This window comes from Acanthopagrus latus, chromosome 14 (assembly GCF_904848185.1).
Source record: "Acanthopagrus latus isolate v.2019 chromosome 14, fAcaLat1.1, whole genome shotgun sequence".
NCBI lineage: Eukaryota > Metazoa > Chordata > Actinopteri > Spariformes > Sparidae > Acanthopagrus > Acanthopagrus latus.
This window is the reverse complement of record NC_051052.1, coordinates 9,110,300-9,134,831: the sequence shown is the minus strand read 5'-3', so window position 1 is coordinate 9,134,831 and position 24,532 is coordinate 9,110,300. Positions and strand designations below refer to the sequence as shown.

The following is a 24,532-nucleotide window of genomic DNA, read 5'->3' as shown; positions in this document are numbered from 1 at the left end:
TAGAGTTCTTAATTCTTAATAGACAGATACAGGACATATCTATGAGTAAAGGCACGAGCTACAGAGGCTTTTAAGACTTGTACTGAATGATAATGAGGTCCTTACAAGGATTACTGAAGAAAAGAGTCAGTATTTAGTAGAAATTGAAAGGACCAGACTTGAGTCATTGTTCTTACATTATTTCATATCCAGTCTTTATTCATTTATTTGTAAAACAGTACAAAGTTAGAACACCACTGATCCTAAAAATACAGTTTCGAAGGTCGACAGCACTTTCCATGAATCCATACACACATTCATACATGCAGTTACATACTGTAAAGTAACTCATGTTGCAATGAAATGCATTTGGTGATTTGGCACCACTCACCTATTCAATGAGACCTTAGAAATAAAAAGCCATTCTTGACATAACGAGAGCCAGTTTCTTCCTAATGACACGTGCACTCCCCTCCTGTGATGTATTGCTGCCCTCCAGGGAAGGCAGTAGGTTGTATAGTTAGCTCCTGATGGGGTAAAATCACAACCCTGAAACCACACAACCTACTACCTCACCCTGTACGAACACCATAAGTCACCCGAGTGGGTAGGAGGATGATCCGCTTGCTGTGTAGATGAAGACGTTGTAGTTATTACAACACATGCAGCAAAAATTATGATGAAAACATTAGTTAAAATGTTGCGTTTGGATACAAGTGAAAACCATTCGAATACTAAGTAGCAGCTAATGGAGACAGGTTGTTAGAGCATTTGCAATTAAAATAAGCACATTCAAACACTTTAATAGGCAAAAAATAGGATAAAAAGTTCTGTTTAAAATTCCACAAAGTGTCTAAATTTCAGAAACATGCGCTAATCAATGTCAGGCAGTAAAAATGGACAGCCTACACGCTACAAGTTATTGCCTCCTTCCTGATGAATTGCAGTGGTTGTATTTTCACGATGATGATGCTGCTGCCATCACAGTCGCTCCAGGAAAGACAGTAAGTTGTATAGTCATCTGACAGCTTGGGAATGACCCTAAAACTATACAACCTACTACCTCACCCCAAAGGACAGTATGTCTCCTGCAGACTTCTCTGGTGGCTGACAGTGGAGCTGTGGGGAGACGAACTCAAAACGACAAAAGGCCCGACAAAAGCACAGATAAACAGATGAATTAATCTGCTGCACTACATTTAATCGTTTAATATTTAATACCTTTTTAAATAAAGAAAAATAGTCTGTTTTTAACTCATTGGACATTTGTGAATTTTTGATTGTGATTTTGTAAGTAGGGTTCATGTATTTTTGATTATCATCACTGTAGTTTTATTGTGGTTTTTGTGCTTCCTATATTTAGAGGATATCCAATTTGATGTGAGAGTGAACTAACTGTGTGTCACAAACTGAGATCATATCAAAGCTGTCAAAATACTTCCTTAAAAGTCACTGATGCTCGACAGGTCACCTCCTCTCTGCAGAGACGGCTTCAGTCCTTTGCGGTCTGTCAGCTCGCTTCCTCTCAGGTTTCCTCGGCCTGAGGAAGACAAATAAGAGGAGAGAGTGAGCTGCTGCTGGGTGTCCAAAGGTCACACTTTCACCTCGTGTCTCACAAACGAGCACCGCAGAACGACGGCACTCACACACACGAAAGCAGTATCTGTACCTGTTTGTGTGTAAGCGCCTGCACACACATGCATGCACACCGACAGAGTGAGAGTGTCTTCTGTCTGAATCTTTTATGAGCATCTTGTTTGGCAATCTGCATGATGTTACCTGTTGGCTCAGGTGACACCTCTAAAGTGAACAAACACACCCACAGCCGATAAGCGACACCATTATCTTTAAACTAGGCAATTAAATCTTCTGAAGATAACCTTCGTCTGTAGCCGGTCTGTGTAAATGAGTAGAAATTTATGTGTGTTTGGCTGAAAGGTCAAACAGGCAGGCTGTGGTTGATCGAGGGAGTTTCCTGAGTGAGACAGGAGTGGCTGGGGCTCTGCTGCGGTTTCCCCCCGAGCAGGGGAGCGACGGGGGGAGACGCACGGAGGCGAGGTGGGCTCCCACTTATAAAAGTGAGTCACGGCCTTAACTCCTCAGGCTCACACTACACGCAAGCACTGGTTTGTGGCTGGTTTATAGCGGGTCGGTTATCCCATAAATGCCACACAAATCTCTACACGAGCTACTTAACGTCCGAGGCTGTGAGGTACGTAACAAACCTCTCCTCACTTACGCTGCTAACGTGTACGCCAACATATGAGCTTCACTGTATGGTTAGTTTCTCCTTTACTTCTGGTGATGTTCATACTTTAATAATGGCTGAAATTTTAACCTTCATCCAAATACAATAGGGGTGGACTGAATTTCCTGTCTGGTGCATTGAAAAATAACACATTAAAAATCACTTTGAGTTTCTCTCTCCTGAAGAAATAGTCAGAAAAAAGTCCAAAGACAATTGATTATCCAGTCTTTCACTGCTGTGAGCAATGAAAACTGTGTTGGGGTAGACAGGTATCTCGGATCTCTCAAGGCAAATTAAAACAAAACTTGCTGTATTATTGGTGCAACTGACAATTATTTTAATTGTTGATTATTTTGTCCATTAAATCGATCAGCCGAAGTTGTTAAAAATGTCAAACAACTTTTTTCAAAGCCCAAGATGACCTTTAAGAATGTTGTGTTTTGTCCACAACCTGAAATTATTCAAATTAATGTCCCAGAGGAGTAAAGACACTGGGAAATATTCACATTTATGAAGCTGAATTCAGATAATTTTCTTTTCTTTTTTGCCCTTAAAAAATCTGTCAAAAATCACTCACTTAATTCATAATTTTTTAATAATTTGCAATTTGGCCAGAAACTACTTGAGGTAAGCCAGAAATGGTTTGTAACTTGGGTGAACTAACCCTTTAACACTGCCTCAGCGTTCAAAGTAAGTGTTAAATTAAATCTCTGAATTGTTGGTATGCATTCACATACTAGCAGAGTGTTAAATTAGTCTTGTACTTGCTATGTGTATCCTTTTTACTGCAGGAAATAAAATAAACTATTATTAAAATAAAACGTGTTTGGATTGTAATATTAACACGTTCCAAAAACTCTCATATCAAGCGTGTAATAGATATAATGGTGTCATTAGCTAATGAGAGGCTTGACTACAGAACGCCCTGCAGCCATGAACTCTTGTACAACCTTCCAAAAGAACATCCGTCCAACACTTTTGGACGTGAGACGCCATGAAGTGTAAATCTGTGTTAAGCTGTCAAGAATGATCCTTAAAATGATTTGAGATTAACCACTCTGACTGAAGTGAGTGGACCCAGTGGGCCTGGACGATTCGAATACAATGGTAAAATCAATAAATCTAAACCAAAGACATTGCTTTTTACTTTTCTTTTGTCGTTTTAACTTTCATGTAACAGCACACTCAAAGAGAATGAGCACAACAACAATATGACCTATGACAAAAACCTGCGACTGTATTTGAACGGTACTGCGTCCAAAATCATGCTAACATTCATGCGCCTCCGAATTACTTAATTTACTGCGCTCAAAGAAGAAGACTTCGAAGAAAGTCCCCACATTCGCTGCCCTGTGAAGGTGTCCGGTCACTCTGCCTGCAGTTGACCAAAGCCACCAACAGGTGTCATGTCTCCCTAAGCACGCAGTAGAGTGTGTGCAGTGCCGAGGGCTCCCGTGACAATGAGGCCTTTGTGCAGTTCCGGGTGCCAGCCGGTGTGCCCTCGTGTACTGTTTCCCTCTAATCTTCATTTGACCTTTAGGCTGACGGCTTTTCTTTCCCCTTTTTTCCTGACTAATTTCCTTTGAAGAGATTATCTTTGAGCCGCACCACAGACTTACTGATTCAGATGACATGACACACACGACGTGCCGGGGCCGGTTTTTGACGAGGACACGTCCCTCGCTGAAAACAACGCAATCCGCATTGTGTTCAATAAAGTGTCAACAAACTGTGTTGATTTTGTTGTGTGCCTGCGGGCCAAAGAGGCAGTGATAGGATGCATATTTGCAGCTACAGGCCAAAATGGTTTTGAATTTGAGAATTCAGCACTGTGGCGGTATGCATATACACACACACACACACGAACAGGACGCACACACACAGTTAACACATCACTGAGTGTGATGAAAAAATATACAAACATAAAATAAAAATATATCTGAAAATACAGAAAATTAATAAAAACATGAGACCAACCTTGACACTGGGGTCTGAGCAGGAAAAATTAAGTCATTCCGTAATAATGAGGCTGCAAAGGGAAGAGAAAAACAGAGACATAAATATAGTCATACTTTTACACACACACACACACACACACAAAATACTGTACAGTTATATGCACAAAAAACACACACACACACACACACAAACGCACACACACACACAAAGGTGTCCATGTAGCCCTCAGGTCATAAACCTGCCAAGCAGCTACTTGAGTGTATCATTAAGGCTGATGTAACATATGTTAGAGTGATCATGGCCCAGAATATTGCTACCCGATTTAGACTGGATAACTATATTACCATATACTGGCCGGTGATGAAGAGGATGAAGATTCATCTGTCAGAAAAAAATCTGCTTCGGAAAATGACTGGTGGGAATTAGACTGCTGTGTGTCGTGAGAATTATTAGTAAAGTAGTCGCTTTTTCCTTGGACACCGATGCAGATTTTCGGCAATTTTATTTATTGGAAATAATGTGTTTTATTTCAAAAATCAAGGGCTGAAATTTAAAAAGTGCTTAATATATTAAAATATAGAAAGTATTAGTAGAACAATAAGAAACAAACAAGCATCTGATTAAACTTAAAAAAGTCAACATTTTTTATTAAAATACCTTTTACACTAACAAACAATTTTAAATATAATATATCATGATAAATATCATAGCCTCGACTCACATGCTTGCGCATGCACACGCGCGCGCACACACACACACACTATGCAGTGTCAAAGCAAGTTATTTGAGGAAAAAAACCTTTTCTATCATTAAGTATTATTAAAGAAATGTAAGTAAACATGTATAAAAATATATCATGTATAAAAGAGTAAATTACGAACTTATTTTTACACAAGATAAAAAATTCAATAATTTAATGTGTTTTATAAAAAAAACAAAAAACAGCCAAGTGCATTTGAGTAAATATAATCCAAATTAAACATTAAAATATCCCCTTTGTAAACTAAACAATCTCATTTTAGAGTTTGAAACTGAGGCACGTTTATATATTCATGTGAAAACCACACACACACACACACACACACACACACACACACACACACACACACACACACACACACTCTCAAGGACTTTGTGTTGCTGAACCCTTACTAAATGAAATGTTAGATTTTCCCACGAACTTTTGTTTCTGCTTCATTTAAATTCTCCCTGCAAAACAAAACCTTATGACTGGCTCACAGTCTCTCACACACTTTCACTCTCATGCACACACACTCACACACACACACACACACACACACTGAAACAAGAGGCGGTGTAACTGAAATGTTACTGAAAGTACAACAACCAAAACATGTCTCACTTCATTTAGCTTCCTGTTTGCTGCTTAACAAATTAAAAGTCACTTTTTAAGGTGAAGAAGGTGAAGATAAAGCTGTGTGTCACTCTATATTTAAAACTAACACTTGTCACGTGTGCAAGTCCTCTGACGAATAAACAATATATTTTTTTAAATTATATCTGTGTTCGTCTTTGTATCATACTCAAATGCACCTGTGTGAGTTTGAGTAAGACTGTGTGGCCATCTGTAGAGAGTGCATTGTGTGTGCATGTGTGTGTGTGTGTGTGTGTGTGTGTGAATGCTCAGAGGAGGAGGCTGTGCCCTGCACTCCTTGGGAGAGGCGTGGGAACCCCATTCATCCAAGGAGCCAGGGTTCATTGTGGGGTACATAGCATCAAATGTGTCTGGGTGTTTGCTTATGTGTGCGTGTGTGTGTGTGTCCTGTGTGTCCTGTTTTAGATGTGGTGTGATACTCTGTGTGTTAGCATTCACATTTCCTTTAGTTTGGCTGTTCTCTGAAACACATCAAATAGTTGTTTTTAGAAACCAGGCTTGTTGACTCAATTTGGAGGCAAAATCCAAAATTTCTATCGAACGTTTTCTGCTTAAAAAAACACTGCAGGATGCCATTACCATCAGACAATTTTTTAAGTACAGGAAATCAATGTTTATTATATAAAATCTGATAACAAACTCCTATCAATTGCCATTTTTGCATCTAAAAAAAATATATAAATTCCAAGATCTAACCCGTTTTTTTGTTTGTTTGTTTTTTTAGCTACATGTTAAAACGTTCTTTCCACGACAGCCAATATTGTTAGAAAATACACTGTATGACTTTCTTGCTATTCCTAAAACATAAAACAGAACAGAAGCGACGGCGCTCAAACGCTATAAAAGCATTTTTTAAAAGTTCACAAAATGATCCGACAGGTTCAAAGTTATGAAACGAACATTAAAGCACAATTCTTGACCGATACCCCGAAGGCTGTTTGATCGTGATGAGTGTCACGACTCCGCGCACGCAAATATCACCTTTTGTTCCTCGCTGGAAAAAAATAGAAAAAGGGGAAATACAAAAGAAGAGCAATAAAAAATCAAACAACAAAGATCCGTCATTTGACTCTGCTGCAAGTTTTTACTGCAGCACCTTGTGAGCTGATTGGTGCTTGGCAATGACGTGTTCCCTCTTCTTATGCTGACGTGTTCACTCGTAATATCAGCAGGTTGAGGGTCTCAGAAGAGGGGTTTAGACACACCTAATGCGGGGGAGTGAAGTTAGGGTCTTTCCTGCGGGGGTGACAATGATGGTGGAGCTCGTGCCAGCCTCTGTAGTATGTAACGTAGGACGTAGGTGGGATGACTATAGCTATCGGTGATGACTCACACCGCCTTCACTCCTACCTATTGGTCATGGTAGACTCTGGTGTGCTGAGGTGCTCAACACGAAGCCTAACGACAGGGAATGTGGAAAAAAAAAAGTACAATTTTTCAATTAGCGCTGGTTCAAAAAATTTGATTTATGGTCGATAATTAAAAGATGCCACACCAGAAGGGAGTGGGGGGGGGGGGGGGGGGGGGGGGGCGGGGGGGTGTGGCACATTAGATTTTTTAATCATCTAGAAAATATGATATTGTACTGATAAAATTAGAGCTACTATTTTTCCTCAGGGATGAAGAAGGTGTGATACTAATGCTAATGACAAGTATGGCCATTATTATTCTTTACAAAGCAAACTGCTCTATTCCGATTCAGTTACACAACCCAAATACACTGTTTAAGTGAGATATCTTTGAATTTAACTGATTCTTCAAACCGTATCATCGAATTACATTGAGAAACGTTTTGCTTGTTTACGCGTGGAAAGTAAAATGCCTCAAATGAATGCGAAGGCTTCCATTCGGGCCACTTTAGCTAAAGAACATAATAAACCGAATGTCCGAAAGGCCTGTTCGAGCTATATCAACGCTACATGTGGCCACGTGTCACCAATGACCCATTTTCAAATGTTTAACCGTCTATTACAAACCATAAACCCCGCACATATTCACAGAGACGAGGTTTTAATGAGAAAACTCATTACGAGAATCGCGGCTAATAGTTTTCTGATAGATGACCAGGAGAGAAAAGGGGAGAGAGACAGAGGGTTAGACTGATAGAGGGAGACAGAGGGAGAGAGAGAGGGAGAGGGAGCGTTGTGGTGGGGCTCGGCCTTGTGCAGCAGGCCTTGTCTGGCCCTCGGCCCAACATTACAGCACTAGTCCCTCTCTGCTCCCTCCAAAACCGTCTCTCTTTCACACACACAAAAGGCCGACCTGGAGTGCAAAACTGCAGGTAGGAACGCACCAGAGGAGAGATTAGCTCCGATTCGTCGGAAATTCAAAGACCGTGCCACGTTTCCCCCCCTTGGTTCACCTATATTCAGTTAAGCCTCCTCTCTCTGGATAGTCGTGTCGCCCTGAAGGAAACAACACCCAGACTTCAACACAGCAACATGGAGTTCGGGTCGAAAATGACAACGCTGTAGCGCGGCTTTCATCTTAGTGTTTCATCGGTTTTGTCTAAAGAAAACCCCTGCGTGTGTGCATGCTTCACATACACAGGCATACATGTACACACACACACACATACACACACTTACCTCCACACCCACACACACTCCATTACTTACCACTGAGACTTTGAGGCAACTGGCACACAAACCGCAGTCAGTCGGCTATCCGGGATAAAGCGCTGAGATCTCCGCCGCTCATTGTGCTGGATTCCCTCCGTAGCTGTACGCAGCATGTCCACATATCCTCTCTGTAGAGAAGGGCAGAGAAGGAGCTCGGATTCAGTCACACAGCTCTGCACTCCCTGCAAGGAGTAGGCGGGCACGCCAACGAGAGACCCATTCAGAGTCCCACAAAGTGCCAGCCTCCCTGTCTGCCTCAACGCCTTGTCTATATGTCTGTCTGCCCATCTGTCTGGCCCTCTGTCTGGGCTTAACCCTGTCAATCTGGCCACCTTACCCCAAACCCGACTCTACGCCTCGGGCAACCCGACTCACCTCAGCTAACTTGCTTTCTAATATTTGCAAACCGGCTCCCCTCGCTCTCCCCTGTCTGCCACCTCCTAGTCTGAGACTGTCAGGGCCCGCCACAATAAGGAGGCCATGTGGGTTTCCCATGGAGTCGCGTGTTCCTCCCGTCTGGCAGTTAACAAGGCTTTGAATGAGGAATGTTAGCAAACAGAGCCGCTGAATGTCGGGTGAATGCTAAGCCAGGCAGCCAGTCAGATTGCAGCACTGGCCCGGGCATATGAATAATGCAGAAGACTTGCAGGGAGGAGAGGAGGCAAGGTTCCGCCTCCCACTGCCCCTTCCCAACTCCACCCGCCCCTCCTTCTTTTCCCCGCTCGAAACTCAAATGCCTTCACGGGAGAAAGAGAGCAGAGAAGGGGGGAAAGAGAGGACTCTAGATCTCTGCTGCTGCTTCTCACTCAAGCAACGCGAAAAAAAAAAGTCCCGAGAATAGTTACATATGCACACACGTTATTACTACAAATCAGTTCTTGAAACGTGCCACTTTTTGCCTGCCGCTGGGAACTATCTCACTCTTTTTTGGCTTTTTGTGTCTTTTGTTTGGAATTGGCACCTGTCCCAGAAAAAGCCCCGTCGCTGCTCCGCCCTCATGCTCCCCTTTCAGTGGAGACGGCCCATGAGTGAGAGAGAGAGAGAGAGAGAGAGAGAGAGGGAAGAGAGAGAGAGAGGGGGAGAGCGTGAGGAAGAGAGGGTGGGGCAGAAAACCCAAAAGAGGGAGAGGTTTAGAGATGGAAAGGGTGAGGAAGGAGGAGGGTGAAGGAGATAAGAGCACAGGAAAATACACGAGAAATCATCTGTTGAAATCACGATACATGCGAAGGTAACATGAAATCAGGCAGCTGCTCAAACAACATGCTCAAAAAAACTAAACCGCCGTCTTCGTCCTCAGCTTCAGGGAGGACTCACGAGAAAAGGAAGCATGGCGAGCAATCAAGAAGCACGTGCTCGAAAAAGCCTTCGCATCACGGTAGGGAACAAACCAAAAAAAAACCTGATTCTCACCCGTTCAGTTTAACTCTACCGACAACACCCCAAAAGCAGCAAAAAAAAAAACGATCAAAATGCACGTGATCAGCGCCCGCTGGGTGAAGAAAAACAGGGGTCCCGCAAAAACGTCTTCGCAAATGGCGCAGCAATGTCGAAGTAGGAGTAATGCAAAGCCACTTGTTGCATGATATTGAGGAGCAGATCTTGCAGAGAGAGTAGGCAGAGGGTTAAAATCCTGGGACTGGGAGTAGTAAAAAATCCCTCCCTCTTTTGGCACAGACTAGCTAAAGGGGAGGGCCCGCCTGTAGAAATAGCAGCAGAGCGTTTTTCCCCTCTCTTTTTTTTTCAGAGCTGCAGCGTCCTAGTCTACCCTCTCGCATGTGGCCGGGACCCAGGGAGAGAGGAGGAGGAGAGCGATGGATAGAAAAAGAAGCGAGAGCCGGGAGGGGAGGGGGCGAGAGAGGGAGGGGCGAAGAGCTGTGAGTGGAGGAGAACGGGCTCAGCTGATGATGAAACAGGGACGTGTGGGAGTGCGTGCACACTGCGCGTTTTCATCACCGCCGCGACGTGCGCGTGCACAAGGCAGGGTAGGGAGGGAGCTGGAGGGAGGGAGGCAGGACGGGGGGGGCACAGTGCACTTCTCCTGAGGAGGAGAGTCACAGCAAACACTCACAAATGATTAAAGGATTCTGAGACAACTTGCAACACCTGACTTTGAGATTGGTGGAAAAAAATTAACGATTGATCTTTTCATTTCAGAGCCATTTCCAGTTTAATATGACGTTTGTCTTTGACTTAGTTGTCCTTCATCAGAAAAACTTCCAGGGAGCCGATGGAAGCAATGGCGTCCCCCCAAGAGAGGCCGAAAAAGAAATTCTGGCGCAATCGCTGATGGCTTTGGCCACGATCTCTTCTTCTATGTCTCGACCATGGACACGTTAATGAGTCAAAAATCGACGTTGACTGTGTTGGCACGTAATCAAAGCCAGATAAGCACCTGGGTGCGACCGCCTTGCCTTGATTGCAACAGTGAACCGTGCTGTAAAAACCCTCTAATATTTACCGCAGTGCGCCCGCCATGTGCCATTACTAGGCCACCCTCGCCTTGCTGCGATCTGCAGCAGCAGCGGCGCTCCTGCGTGCGAATAAGGAGAAGAGAAATGTCGGGCAGCAACCGAACGATAAAATGGACTCTGCTGATGACTCCGCTCGTGTCCTGCACCCTCCTTCCCCCTCCGCCTCCCCTTTAGTGTCCAGCCTATTCTGTCTCCCACCCTTTCTTGTCCTTTCAGTAGCACTGTTATAGCCTACAGTAATAAACAGCCCTGCTCTGAACAGCTAGTGTTAATTTAAGCCTGCATGAGGAGGATCTTTTTTAGGGGTTTTTTGTGCCAGATACCACCCCTGCTGTCTTTCTCTCTCCCCGCGTCTCATGCACACCTACCAACCTCTGCATTAGCCTGCTGAAGGTTACTCACACCCGTCCGGTTTCCACCCGACTTCCCTCCCCTCTCTCTCTGGCCAAAGTGCTGTAATGCCCCTTTAGCTGTTTGCAACAGATTCCCCCATGGCAAAAAAACAACTTCCTCTCTTTTGGACGCCATTCCCCTCCCCTCCAGTCTTCTCTTTCCCAAAAGAAACCCAGAACTCAACACAGGCAAATTTTTTCCCCTCCTCTCTCCCCAAAGTAGCAGCCGCACAAAAGAGAGGGGAAAAAGGGAAAACTGTCCAAAGAAACGACAGATCTCACATCATGGAGCACAGCTAGCTGGTCTTGATTTCAAGCTGTCTTTATTGCTCAGGCAGAGTCTAAAGGGTAATTTTGCACATTTACACAAATGAAGGTGGGAGAGCCTCCATATTCACGCTCAACCATTTTCTCATATGTGCATTTCGGAGGAGCACACGAAGACCAGAGCGGGTATGAAGCTACTGAACAGCAAACTAATATGGCCGCTTGGTTAGTTGCAGCCTCTCCTACCTCCTCACTCTCAGTCCTGGAGGCTGAAAGAAAAGGCGTTACGCTGCTGTGAGTGTTTCTTCCTCAGAGGACGGACCCAAAGAGAGAGAGAGAGAGACGGAGAGACAGAGAGTGAGTGCACTTGTCTTGCCTAACTCTGCTCAGCTTTCCAGTCTCAAATGAAACTCAGATTCCCTGTTTTCTGCTGCACCATCCGCATATCAAAAACACACACAATGCACGAACACGAAAAAAAACAAAAAAAACTTCCCAGTCATGAAAAACGAGCACGAGTGAGACAGAAACCAGGCGCTTAAAGTGAGTGATTTCAGCATACTTTTATCAAGAAATAAAGTCACCCGTGCCCCTCGATGAGGAAAAACCGATCGGGGACCAAACAGTCATCAGATTGAACCGTGTGACGTCACATCTCGCCACGTCCATGAACCAATTGCAATCGGAGCGAGCATAAAACGCCACTACGGCTGCATGCTGAATATAAATCTAACAATAGTGTAAACAAACGTGTGTTTCGTCAGCAATTTGAAGAGTCCCTCAGCCCTCCTCTTCTATCTGAGACACTGTTGCTGCTAGTCAGTTGTTTACCATCTAACATGTGGCAGGAATTCAAAAAACTTGGCAGAGCCTGTTGCACCGTACGTCGTGGAGAGTTCACTTGAGGATACGACTCTGGTTTTGGCTCAGCTGCCAACTTCTGACACTGTAGCCCTCTGCGCGGCCTCGCCCCTGCAGGAGCGGCCTGCGTAATGCTGCCATTGATGAAACTCCAATATTAACAACCTCATTTGTGACACCTCAAAGTCTCCACGACCACATACTTTTTTTCATAAAGTCCCTTCACCTCCAGGTTAAACGCAAGCCGCGCTCTGCCCCAGCACACATTTATTGTCAGTGTGTAAAAGCATGCTGCATTGTTGATATTTGATAAGCATGCAAATCATATTTTAAAGCATATACCAGCTGAAAACAGCAGAAGAGGGGAGAACAGAGGCTGCAGTGAAGTGATTAAGCCTCAGCGAATCTTCCACATCTGCAAAAAATCAAAAAGGTGCAAACGGGATAATTTAATAAGAAAATTAACCGACCGCACTCAATGTGTCAATGATGCACAACTCATGTCGCCGCTGTGCAACATGGCAGTGAATGCCTCACAATCAAAGTGAGATACAGCTCATTCAGGAGCTTAAACAATAAAGTTGTTGTGTGGTGTTATCGAATGCGGGCGCCTTCACATCCTTATGAATCATCAGAAAACACAACCAATCGACACACACAGATGAAATTTATAACGCACTGTCCTGGAACAAGCAACACGAGCAGAACTTGAAAATTATTTAAACCGGTGGCAAATACTTTTGGAAGAAAATATGCATAATAAATACAGAAAAATCACAATATAAATTGTAATCAAATAACCAATGATTTGTTAATTACAGGCGCTAGAAAAGATTTGTGAAAAAAGACTGTCCTCTTAAAGCAAGCCCTTCATTAGTGACAGCAGAAAAATGGTTTAAAATGTATAATCTTTTTTCTGCACCTAAATTGATATTTCTTCAATGCTTTAGTCGCAGCTTTAAGTCAGCATTGAATAAAAAGCAGAGAAATAAGTAGAACCACCTGGGAATGCCAGTAAAAAGAGACTCGACCCTCACTGAAGTAGTTAATTCTCTGAATTCATGAGTGATTGTAATTTCAGGTCTTATTTACAAGCTTCAGACCTTGTCCTTAATGGCAATAAGTCACACATATAACCCCCGCTTGTATTTTTACCCGATAAGTTACAGCCATCTATACATTCACACTCCGGCGAGCACACACATACGCGCCCTTCTCTCTGCGGTGACCGGTGCGGAGCGCCGGCTCCCTCTACAAGGTGGTCTGCTGAGGGGCCCCTCAGCAGCACGCGCCTCGACAACTTCTCTATTACAGCCGTGACCCCTAAGGTCAGCCTCTGAAGGGTTCTGAACAAAGGCCACGACCCCAGGGTCAGAAGTGTAACGCCGGGGGCAGGCCGGGGCCCCACGGCAAAGGAAGCGTGCTGTTTGCTTTGAAAGGTAAGGATCACTAACACAGAGGCCTAATAAGGATTAAGGGGCCATCTCCTTTGGGATGTCACTCTGGGGCCTCATACATCAGTCTCTATTAACCTTCATGACCCCCGGCGGCCATTATGAGGCTACGGGTCACAGTCGCTCACGCTGCGGAGCTGTAAAACCTAACGTCGCATGCAACCACTCACACGGGTGTTGCTGATTACATGGACAAGTTGTTCTAAGGAGTTAACACCTTCTCAAATAGGACACAGTCTTCCTATAGCGGAGTTCTGCCTGTCCAGGTTAATTTCCTCTTGTTGCAGTAAAGGGCAGATCACAGTTTTTTTAGGAAGGAACTTTAAGGTAAAAAGTAGAGTTACCAGCCATCAGATCAGCTGTCTTTGTAATAAAACAAAAGCCCGATAGATCATTTACAAAAAAAAAAAATCTAAAAATCATATTCAAGCATTCCAATTTTTTTTTTTTAACTTTGATAAAGAGCCGAGGAGAGTTTGGTCAAACTTCGATAAAAGCAGGTGAGCAAGAACAGAGAGGGAGAATCACAAAATGGAGGACAGGAGGAGACAACATGGCGGCCTGAGTGATGCAGTCACTCACACATTGCTTATACCTTGCCAAAGCGCTACAAAAATGGCGGACATCGCATGACATAAGGCTATATGAAAAACAAGGTTATTTTTCAACACATTTCCAAACAAAAGTGTGCAATGACTCGACTGTAGGAGACATACAAGAGAATTCCTTTAGTCACTTTGAGACTGGAGGGATACAGAGGTTAACTCTCGGCAGTCTGTTGAGGATTAGGGACGATATGAGCATATGAACTGAGCGCTTTTTATTCACAATGATGCGCTCATATTAAATTCCTTGATTTCTTCTTTTTGCTCAAAATATATACAGGCACAATATATGCAAATACAGTATTTCTAAATTGTTTCAAAATTTATAAAGTGTATGTAATGCAATTATTACAAGCAAGAATGAGAAAAGAAACAAACTTAAGTATTATACCACTCTGTCTTTCTATAATTGACATATTTTGAAGATGTGCCAATACATTTATCAAAAATAATCAAGCCCATAGAAACCAAATATCTATATCATTTATATTAATTAATATATATGTAAATATTAATGACATGTATAATGGTATAATTAGCAAACAGTGAAAACAAAAGCAACATTGTGAGTAATTGGTAAGGTAATGTGAGCCAGTGTAACCAGCATTCAGTGAAGGAAAAAGGAGACGAATTCAGTCAGAGATCGAAATGTTTTTGTTTTCTGACCAGGATATTAAAAAAAAAAACATGAATCAATTTATGAAAATATGAATTAATTGATCCATTACAGGACTTCATTTAAAAGAAATGTTGGAAGCTTCATTTAAAACTTTTGATGGGACCTATTTAGATTAAAGGAAAGATAAGTGTTCCATTTTTTTTTCTGAGAAGAGAGGAACTTTCATTTCTGAAAAAGATTGTGTAAATTTGAACAACAAAATGATCATCATTTTGTTTTTCCTGCATTCTGCACGGAAGGATTTCCTAATCAATTTAACTTTGACCTCTTTTTCTTTAAGTAAACTTTTGAGAGTAATGAAGGAAAGTTAAAAAACGAAGTGCACTTTGCTCTAACAAAGCTTCATCATGACTAAATGATATTAAAATAATACATTATAAATACTGTGCAAAAATAAGAACAGGATCATTTTATAAACTACACAAGCCTCAGTTTCTGTTGGAAACACTTCAAAATGAATTAAATGCTTCTCTCTCAGATTGTGCAATTAAGAGTGTATTTACATGACTGTTAACCAGGATGTAAAACATGTTCATATGAAACTTAAAACCGCTTTCGAAAGGTTTAATATTAACAATAAATTGTACCTGTCAAGAAAATGAGTGGCCATCTACGTGTACTAAAATCCTTTGAATTTCAGACCTTTCTGTCATTTTGAATGTTATTTTAATAAGCTTCCTTTTCAACTGCAGCTACGCCTCAATCTTGTTTTTCACTTTCACATTTCGGCTTTTAGTATTAAAGACATGTAATCATTTTATAAACTATATAAAAATGTTTTTTTTTTTTGTTCGCTTTTGTATTACAAATGTTCAAAAGAACCCTCTTGCAGCTGACTGAAACTGTAAATAAACAAAGAGGTACAAGCCTGCCTGCAAGGTCAGGAAACCATTCTCGAGTGTTTTCTGAAGGCAGTTCATACTTATCAAGGGCACCAACGGAGCACTTTGATTCTAACGTATTTCCTTGATAATCATTAAGCCACTCACCTCTGAAAACCGAGCTTCTCTGTGTGGAGGGAGCCCATTTCGCAGCAGAGCCGAGCAGAGCAAAGGTTGGAAAAGAGGAAAGATGAAATGGACCCTGCGCTCTCTGCATATGACTGTCCCTAAACAGCTTTTAAAACAGTCAAACAGACAAATCCCAAACAAGCAGCACTTTGACAGCTTCACAGCTCGTCCCTTTTCTGCAGCTCTTCTCTCATTAAAGTAAGGGCAGTGCGTTGGGAGAATCAGCGTCCTACTTTCAGTTAACCATGAGACTCCCCTCTCTAGGTCATTTTCTAACTGCCAGGTTTATTAGAAAAGTTTGGTTTCTAATTTAGCAAACAGAAAACGCTGTTCATCTCGAGGACATAAAAAAAAATGTAATTACAGAGAATTATTATCCAGGGAACAAAGAAATGCCACTCTGATCCCTGACAAAATATGACTATTTTCTGTAATTTATAATAACACTCGAGCATGGCAAAATTTAATTTACAACAAAACTGATGCTGTAATCCTTGATACCTTGACATTATCCAAGCATGCATTAAAAGGAGCTTCATTGTGATTCATCGAAATACTCTGCAGTGCTGGATGACACAGGAAAAATGCTCCTAACGTGAAGTCAAAGACACTTCAGCTCAAACATTTAGATCATTCTTTGACACGTTCTTCCTCTGGAATAAATAGTTATAAATAATGCAAAAAAACAAACAAAGGAGGATTACAGACAAAAAAGACACATCAGAAATTGATTTTCAGATCCTTTTTTCCCCTTTTTTTTCCTTACTTACCCCTCTTCTCCCCCTTCTCCTAACACAAACACACACACCTCCTGATACTCTGCTCACATTTCGGGGTCCATCCCGCATTAATAAATTATTATTTTTGCGGCTCTTATCAAACATCAGCTCACAAGAAGGTCTCTGGTGTTCTCAGGGAGTGGTACCACCTCTTAAAGGGTTTCGGACCTGCTGTTGTTTCTAGTATAGTGCCACGTCACAGAGCCACTGCAGCCTGGATGGGCCTGCGTGACCTGGCTCGGCCCAGATAGGAGCCCTTCGCACCCCAGCCCCCATCAGGACCATACACCCACATTTCATACAGGGACAGTTTCTGGTAGACTTGTGTGTGTGTGTGAGTGTGTGCGCATGATGTGAATTTTTATTTCAACTGCAACCTCTCTGTACTTCCTGTGATTTCCGCGCCGTTCTTGTCTTGTCACCAAAAATCTTACATTTGTCTGTTTGAGTGACAGCATGTTTGTCTTCAGTTCAGCTGACTAAGGGTTCAGGAACGTTTCAAAGAGAGTGTTTGTTTCATTTCATATCGAGCACGAGTCTGCGCAGAAATTATTCCCCGCATCACACATGCACACAAACATGCACACGCACGTCTGGAGTTGTCTGGGTTACACAATGTAACACGAGGAGTGCGAGTAGGTCGGCATAAAACCAACTATATCTATTTTTGTGAGCAGGAAATTCACAAGAAGGTATTCTGAATTTAGAAAATAATTTGTATCTTTTTCTTATTGCTGGTTTACAGCAATTTAAAGAGGGGAATATTCCCAGAGAGAGAATGTGTGTGTGTGTGTGTAAGAGAGAGTGTGTGTGTGTGTGTGTGTGTGTGTGTGTGTGTGTGTGTGTGTGTGTGTGTGTGTGTGTGTGTGTGTGTGTGTGTGTGATTGACTTAATGATCTACTCAAGGACGTCCACGTAGCACGCTAAAAATTGAAAAATGAAGAGTGCTAATAGGTCGGAGCATCTCCTAACTGCGGCAGCCGTCGAGTCTTGATGCTCGTGATTTATCTTTAATTGGATTTTACAGAGGGGTCTCCCAGCGGGAGTCGGCGGTCTCATTTCTCAACTGTCCCTAAAACTTTATGCAAAACGCACAGACAAATAAGCGAAGTTGGTCTGGCAGGAAAAGGGATAATGCAATTAAATCTGAAATGTGAAAACCAACCTACATCTGACCTGCATAAATGCTGTTTGTAAATCTATACAGCAGCACAGGAAATATTCATCTGCATATTTTTATATATATATTTCATGCGAAAACACTTTTTTGTTGTTTTGTTCTCTGGTCTTTCCCTATTCATGGCTGACCTCAATATTAACCTCAAATCATTGTTAAAAATGAAGCCCTGATCCAATTCTTCAAACAATGTATAGCATTCATTTTGCTTTAACAAAGTTTTGCCTGAATAACAGCAAACACGTCAAAGAATTCATTTTTAATAAGTAAAATTAAACATTATAATAGAATTATACTTTGCTTTTCAGAATTCTGCCTGGGGAGTATATATATATATATATATATATATATATATATATTTTTTTTTTTTTTTTTTATCAAAATGTCCATAGAAAACACCAAACACATAAATCACATGAACCAGTACCGTAGCTCTAACTTTAAATCAAGTGTTGCTTTTTTTCCCTTAAAGTATTAACTCACTGTGATCTCTACTGCAGTGTGCAGTCTAGTGAGAGGGGAAAAGAGACGCTGGCTCTCAGGGGTTAAGATGCTAGCAGTCATGTGCCTGTCGGCTGCAACAAAAGCCTGCCTATGTAGGGTGCATACAGATGGAGCAAGCTCCTTTGTGTGCAGTGTTTCACACGTCGCAGCCTCGGAGCTGCCAGGTCTGGCTCTCTGGGCCTGGCTACGGGCCTAGCTAGCAGCTTGTAGCACCTGACGCTGGGCTCTCACTTCTTTGCTTTTCTTTGCTGAAAGTTTTTTGAAAGATAATGGAACAGAAGTCCAAATAGTGGGTCGCACAGCTCAACACAAACAATCGAAACAAAATACAGCACAGCAGAGCATGGTGCTGTGGCCAGGCGGGCTCAGATCAGCATGACAGGAGCAATTGTAAGCATGCCTCCCACTCAGGTCTGCCACAAAATATTTGATTTTTCCCTCCTCTGCTGTCTGTCAAATACAACTGTAAAATACTCTTCAGTGTGCTGATATGTATACAAGTGGTGCATGTTTTAATCATGTGTACAGTTGTGCATGATGTGTACATAGTTTTGTATCCTACTATATACACTGTGTCTGTATATTCTGCTGTATTTATGCTACGTGCGCCAAGTCTCCAAGGCTAGTTCCTTATAGTGTGCATGTTGGTGTACACAGTGATTAAACTAGCTAATGTCAGGAACACACTTTAAAACAGGGAGGACAGACTTTCACAAGCAAGAAACTTGTTGGCTTGAGGATGTATTTTTTCTCTAAAAGAATTATTCATCTATCTATTCTTAATGCTGAATATTTTTATTTATCTTGTTATTATTGTATAGATGAAGTCTATTTGGTGTTAAGGGCATATATACAATGTGTAATCTACACACTGAAAAGTATTTAGTTCTTAAGCTTTACATGGTCAATTTAATACTTTCAATACGGAGGAGTTTATTCCATTGTGGAGGATTCATAAATCGGGATTCTGCTATTGATACAAACAAATCCAAAATCATACAGCTTCAATTATGTGTTGCGAAAGAAAATCCACACTCCTTTTCCAGCATTTAAAGCACACAAAGACTTGACTTTGAATAGGGCATTAAGCATTAAGGTTCATTCTGAAAAATACAGTAAATACTAAAAAATCCCTCAGCTCACTGTCATTGTGAATGCCGATTGTGTTCTATGCTGTGAGTTGAAGGTTGTTACATTATTGATAAAACCACACGGTAAGTAGAGCGAGTGACAGAAGAGGCTGGGGATGACTGAGTGATATTATCCTATTTTAAAAAAACAAAAAACAAAAACGAAGACTACGGTTTCACAGTGTGTTGACTCATGACGTACTGAGGTGGAGTGAGCAGGAGGAGGGGGTCACTGCCCTGCCTGAGGACCCTTCAGCAGCACACCGGACTGTAAGGAGGATGCAGCCTTTGACATTTTAAATGCAGGACAATCTATCTGAGCACTAGGACAACCTGCTGTGCTTTAACCCACATAAAGTGGACTGAAATGCTGTAGTGGAACAGTGCTAATCTATTATTTCAAGTGCGCTAAGTAAACTTTTTTTTTTAATAGATGAATTACATATAAGCATGTAGTCGATACAAAAATACCTGCTCGCTGTGTTGTTGGGTTTGGACTGTGAGCGACAGATGCTACACTTCCATAAAAGTGAATACAGCTATCCATCCAAAAATCACAATAAATGTTTAATGAGATGAAACTCTCCAGATATCCTCCTCAAATAGACCAACTGGCACAAAAACAACTGTTTTACAACGTCAGGACCAGTACTGGGTGTGATGTTTATGCTAAAAGCGCTACAACACAAAGTACCCAGCTAGCATTTTAGCATGCTATAAAAGTTGGTTTAGTTTGCTTCTCACTACAAAAAAAAATGTTCAACTTTTTTTCTATAATGTGTGAAGTTCCCAGAGAGGAGAAGTAACAAACTCCTTCAGCAAAGTGTTACTTTATCTCTTTATAAATGGCACAATGATCATTTATCCTGCCATCACACTTGAGGCTGCTGAGGTGCAATTAGCTCCCACATATCGTCACGTATTGTTCCACACCATGTTACAAATTGTATTAACAGTGTAAATACTTCACACACACACACACACACACACACACACACACACACACACACTCTCTCTCTCCCTCTTTCTGTCACTCAAACAGGCTGCTGCTATAAGTTGTGTGTTAATTAAACCTTTGTCAGTATAGCCTGGAGAGTATTAGCTCCTATTTTCTCACCCTGCTCCCTGCTGTCACCAATCTTGTCCTAAAACACATACACACACGACATGTTTAGGTTACATACTACCAGGACAAGCCGGCCGGGTGCCTGACAACCACAGCGATGGAGCAGACGTGAGGAAAGAGAGAGAGAAAAAAAAAGGTACCCTAGCGTGTTAGTTTTCTGCCAGGGAGTCCCTATTGACCTGTTAAACCTTTGTGACTGGAACAAATGCAAATGGCGCTGACTTGTTCACACAAAATACTAAAGGCCCATTCAAATGAGGCCCCAGGCCACAATGCAGCAGTGGCCGAGCACTCTGTGGAGGCAGGGCAGCCCCCAGTCTGAGAGAGAGAGACAGAGACAGAGATTCTTTTAGCCATTGCACAGTTCATTCTGGTTGTCTGGTGGAGAGCAACCATCCACTCTCATTGCTTCTCCTTCATGAACACAGACACATGAGATAACGTTAGCTTAAACCTCTGTAGTAATTCCGCCCTTCCTCAATTGCAAACACTGTTGCACTGCCATGAACTTTACCCCATAATTACCTTGAATGTAATACTTTGTAATTGGATGCCAGTGGCCCTGAACGTCCCTGTTATCAAGCACGACACCAGTCATGCCTGATAATCATTCACTGCTTAATCCACCTTGGGATATCCAGCTGAATATCATATCCTTCTTTTTAATTCTGTCCAGGGTGTAGAATAGTAAATGAAGAGAGAGACCAAGAGGGAGAGAGAGATAAAATCAAATGAAAGAAGCAGAGAAATACATGGATGTGATCTCAGACAGAGCTGCTAAACGTTCAACCTCTGTAGTACCATATGTGCAACAAAAAAAATGCTGCACAGCTCTGTTATTCATTTTTCATAATTTTTCATCTCCGTGTTTTGCAGCTGCTCAGTTTGCAACTATTTTAATAAAAGTGCTTGTGACATTTCAAATGTGGCTTTGACTTACGACTCAACTGAATTTAGCCGACTTTGTGCAAAACACCACGATAAGATCTAATGCCTGACAACTCAGTCAAGGGTTTTCATAATGAGAGTACAAGCATTTCAAACTGAGCCACAACTGGGACAAGTGGATTACAAAAACAAAATACTTCTGCTTGTAAACGTAGTCAATGAAAATTAAAGCATCCGAGGCACTGTGGGAGGCTTTCCGATGAAAACATCTATCAAAATGGCAAACAGAGCACCTTTAAATGAAATATGACTTTCTACATTAGAGAACATTTCTCTGAAAGACTTCCCAAAAGAATAAGCTGTGTTTTAACAGTATACAGCACAGTAGACCCTTGATAGTCATGGCTTTCTTGTTCCATCTCTTCTCTCCAAATAAGAGATTAGTTGGAGCCTGAGGATGGCTCTCACTAGCACATCTGGAGAACACCTGATCTGAGGCACGCTGCCTACTGGACCTCCACTAAACTGGTTATATCAAATGAAGGGTTTTATTTCTAAAGCAGGGAAAAGGTGGGAGGCTAACCAACCACCCTAACTCCTTATATATATCTCCTCAATTTTACACACAGAAAAATGGACTAAATTCATATTATGAATTTGAATGTGAAATATACAATTTCTGATAAGTTGTATAAAGTTTTATCAATATTTCTGACTAAATTCTTACATTTGTAATTGAATAATGGGTTTTGCCTGGATTCACATGCTTTGTATATTTAAAGAAAAGGAACATAACTCTCGTATTTTGGATAATTAATTTAATATTGTAGATTGTGCAGTATGAAACTGTCTGAAGTACTAACCTCCATGTGTCACAATGTCAGCCCATTCCCAGTCTAACATTTTCCTTGTCTGCTTTTTTTTCCCTACTATGTACAAACTCTCCTTTCACATTAGATCATACCACTCCCAATTGCTGTGCAGTTTCCTCCGTGTTCCCTGCATTCCCAGTCACCTGACCTCCCCTGTCCACCTGTACACGTCTTCCCATATTACTATCATCCCAGTCATTCATATACAAGTTCTATCAAGCACTATTCCTCTGCCTGCCTGAGTTTAAAAAAAAAATTATGGAGAGCATGTTTGCCAATCAGCTGTGACTGGCAGAGAGCCCCAAGGCAAGTTAAGCTTGCACCCTCAATGGATACATCCTCTGCTCTGGGAATCATTCAACTGTCCCTGTCCACCTGGGCATTTCAGGTGTATCATAATGAGACACTCACCTTACACCTCATAGACACACTTCAACTGCCTGTCAATCTGCCATTTCCATAGCTTGTAAAACATAATCCACACATGCATTAATCCCTCTGGAGTTGTGTCTGTTCTGCTGTTTATCATGGGTCTGCAGTGTCTCCTTATGTTTCCTCTGCATGCTAGTTTCCAAATCTTTTGAACCAGATTTGTAAGGGGTCTTCAATACAGCCTGAGTCATCGTCCCTTCGACTGTGCCATTGACCTCCTGAGGGCAAGTCTCCACCCAAGGGCTGGCTTTTATTCACTGTCTGCTCCTAAAACCTCAAGCAAGGGAGAAATAAATCAGCGACTCTATAGCAGCAGCGAACATCCAGCCCTCCCCATCATCAGTAGGGGCAGGCTTCTTCCTCATGAACAAAAGGGACAAACACCAAGTCCCTGCATGCATGTCCCTACAACTACCAGGGTCTTGAAAACATTACCATCAAAAACAGGCAATCCCTATCACCACAGACATCATCCTCCTGATGCATCACGTTTGTGGGGGAGGCAAGTGCCTCTAATGCAAGAGTGGGTGCTGTTTCTCTCCCAGCGATCCACCCAGGACCACTGTTGAGATCCATGTTGGGGGCTGGTCTGGACCGACCACACGAACCTGGAATACATCTGCCTTTACAGCTATACAAATTCCTACCAGATCAGGTTTACTCTTTTTTCTAACTAATTCAGCTTCTCACTTTTCTACCGCCAAGGCTCTAAGAATGTGAAGCAAGATGTCCTGTTCTGTTAGTTCGAGCCTAAGGACACATCTGCCAGTGGAGATTCTCCCCACCAATCTTCTGAGGAAATTACCATGAATTAAAGCAGTGCACACTAGGCAGCTCCAAGTGGTTGCCCTGCTAAAGGTCTTTCATCCCAGCTCACTTTGGCTCTCAACTTCTTCATTTGGGGCGCTCTTCTTGCCTGGCCTGTCATCCTGGGGGGTGTCACACTTCGCACCTTGTTTTTGGATGGAGTTTTTGAATGTGTCACTATTAGCCTGTGTGCTGTTCCACCTGCAGACCACTGCCTCTCCACCACCCATCTCTCACAACTCAGTCCTGGTCCAAACCACTGCTGAGGGTTGAGTCCGCACACACCATGCTACCAGTATCCTCCAGATCTCCAGTGCTCCTCCGACTGTCAACCTGCTCTCTCCCCTGAACAAGAAAGGGTGACCAGCATCCCCTCTGTCAAAGCTTTTGTTCATCACTGTTAAAGCACCTGGATGAGGGCCTGGGTTACACTACATCAACCTTAAGCCCCTCGCTACATCTAGGGACAGCGGTCTGACTGACTACATGGGAGCTACCTCAGGGGGTTGGCTCCTTTCTTTCTGGGTCCCATCGCCTCATCTCTAAAATGATGTACCAGGCTGCAGTCCGCTGTACGAATGAGTTAGCTTTCCCCCAGACACCCACCCTCCCCTGGCTGATTGGTGGCTAACCTGCCTTCACTCTCAAGTCCCACCAGGTTGAGGGGTGTCTTGAGCACCTGGTCGACTGGGATGGGTACGGCCTGAGGATTGCTGCTCTATTTCAGACCTGTGCATTTTAAACCTGAGCCAGGTCTGAGTCTTGACACAATTTTGGCTTACGTTTTTGAGGCATAAACTATTCATGAAAAAATTGATGAAAAATCCACTTAAACATCACTGTTGTTTTTAATGAAAGCATGTTGTTACAGACCT

The 24,532-nt window shown here is 42.4% G+C and overlaps 1 long non-coding RNA gene across 2 annotated transcripts in view; it reads right to left on the bottom strand.

The window, feature by feature from the left end:
• Nucleotides 1-163: 163 nt before the first annotated feature.
• Nucleotides 164-24,532, bottom strand: part of LOC119032286 — a 33,990-nt gene continuing 9,621 nt past the window's right edge. Inside the window, exons 1-4 of one of the 2 annotated variants that reach the window (XR_005078842.1) lie at nt 8,579-9,178; nt 8,201-8,331; nt 4,205-4,256; nt 164-1,519 (exon numbers count right to left, since the gene is read on the bottom strand). This is a non-coding gene — a long non-coding RNA (uncharacterized LOC119032286). Of the gene's footprint in view, nt 1,520-4,204; nt 4,257-8,200; nt 8,332-8,578; nt 9,179-24,532 lie in introns of those variants that run through there. The other variant, XR_005078841.1, reaches the window with a different exon arrangement.